Source organism: Jaculus jaculus, chromosome 7 (assembly GCF_020740685.1).
Source record: "Jaculus jaculus isolate mJacJac1 chromosome 7, mJacJac1.mat.Y.cur, whole genome shotgun sequence".
Classification (NCBI taxonomy): Eukaryota; Metazoa; Chordata; class Mammalia; order Rodentia; family Dipodidae; genus Jaculus; species Jaculus jaculus.
Window position 1 is genome coordinate 157,679,064 of NC_059108.1, and position 1,886 is coordinate 157,680,949.

At 41.4% G+C, this 1,886-nt stretch overlaps 1 pseudogene; it reads right to left on the reverse strand.

The window, feature by feature from the left end:
* Positions 1-348: 348 nt before the first annotated feature.
* On the reverse strand, positions 349-1,684 carry LOC101596550 (annotated as a pseudogene).
* Positions 1,685-1,886: the final 202 nt, after the last annotated feature.

The window sequence follows — 1,886 nt, forward strand, 5'->3', positions numbered from 1 at the left end:
ATTCAAGTGTTAAAAATACCTCCAAAGAGACGATGAGTGGAATCTATTATAACAAAGTCATCAAAACAAAATACAAATGTCACACATGGTGAGTGGCTGTGGTAGGCTATCTGCTGGAAGATGTAACTCTAGTCCTATAATTCTTTTTAGACCCTAAGGCAGGGGTTCATCTGAAAGTCTGAACTCTTAGTGCTTCTTTCTCTTAGCTGTCTTCAGGGACGAGTAGTTTGGATTTATCCTCCAAGTGATGCAGATCATTTCTTTAAACCCCCCAAAGAGTAATAATTTTCATATATTAAAAGATTTCTTTCAGAAAAATGGAAAAGAGTCAGAGCCATAGCAGTGGTGTTAGCTGTTACTCCTCATTGTGTGTTTAGCTGCCATGATCAGCGGTGTCAAGCTAGATAATGGTTTGGCCAGTTTCAGGAAGGGGTGCTGTAACAGTTCTTTGGCTGAACCCCTTTTCTCCACATTCATCTCCAAACACCGATTTAAGAAATCCCGAAATATTGGGGAAAGTTTCTCTGGATTTTGAAGTTCTGGGGTTCCATTAGTTGCTATTAGGTATAAGACCCTCAAGGGATTTTCACTGAGATATGGAGGCTCTCCTTCAACCATTTTGATGGCCATAATACCCAGAGACCATATGTCAACTTTGGGGCCATAGGCCTTCCATGTAACTACTTCTGGTGCCATCCAGTAAAGTGTTTCAACCATGGTACTGCGTTTGCTCTGCTCAGGAGTGATCTGGGCACAGAACCAAAGTCAGTAAGTTTAACTAAGCCTTCCATCCCCAAAAGCACATTGTCACTTTTGATGTCTCTGTGGATCACTTGCTTAGCATGCAAAAACTCCAAAGCCTGTAAACACTCTCTGCACACAGCAGCAATCTGTACTTCATCTATGCATGTTTCTGTTACCACATCAGTAAGTGACCCGCCAGCGAGGTACTCCATTGCAACGAACAACTCATCGTCCACAGGTAACTGTCCAAAAAGTTAACTATGTTGGGGTTCTTTAATTCTTTCATAACTAGAATCTCACTAATGATCAATTTCTTCTTGGGCTGTTTCTGTAAATTGATCTGCTTGATAGCAACCTCCTGCCCCAGTGCCACATCAGTAGCAGTGAAAACTGTACTAGAACCCCCTTGCCCAATTTTTTCATATCTTGTATATTTTTTCTTAGGGTTACCTAGGCTCACAATAGTTCTTAATTTCTCCATAATCTCTTCATCAGTCATCTTAGTTTTCTTTTTATGTTTGTCTGAAGACTTTGCACCTCTATTAACGTTAGCATCGCCAACTGGGGCAGGAATAGGGTCAATTACAGAATGTGTGTAAATTGATTCGGTATGATCTGGTCGTGGGACAATGACAGGAGGAGCAGACTCTTCATCATCATCATCATCTTTCTCTGTTACTGCAGCTGCTGTTTCGGTTCCCTTGGTATTACGTGCTGCTGGTGTTCCAGAGGAAAGCCATCTTTCTCAAGAGGAGTAAAACGCAGATATTTCTGCTTTACTGTGTTAGAATCATAGAACTTTAAGACATCCAGCACAGCCTGAGGATTCTTCTTTTGCTCTAGTTTGGTGATATTTGAGGTCTGTAACAATCGCGCCCACTGTTCTGACATGCTAGTAAATTCTCCAGTAACAGCATCAAAGCCAACATGGATAGGGTGCTTAAAATCAGATGGAGGAGAAATCTCTGGCCGTTACTTTTCTTTCTTTTTACTCCCTTTTTCTGTGCTTGAGAATATGGAGATGATTTTATTCATAGGCTTTTTTTCCTCTGGAACAGAGGGCAAAGATTTCTAACTGTGATTGCCTGATAAAGGATCTTTGCCTCCAGTGCTGAAAATGGTACTGCTCATTCGCACGGGAG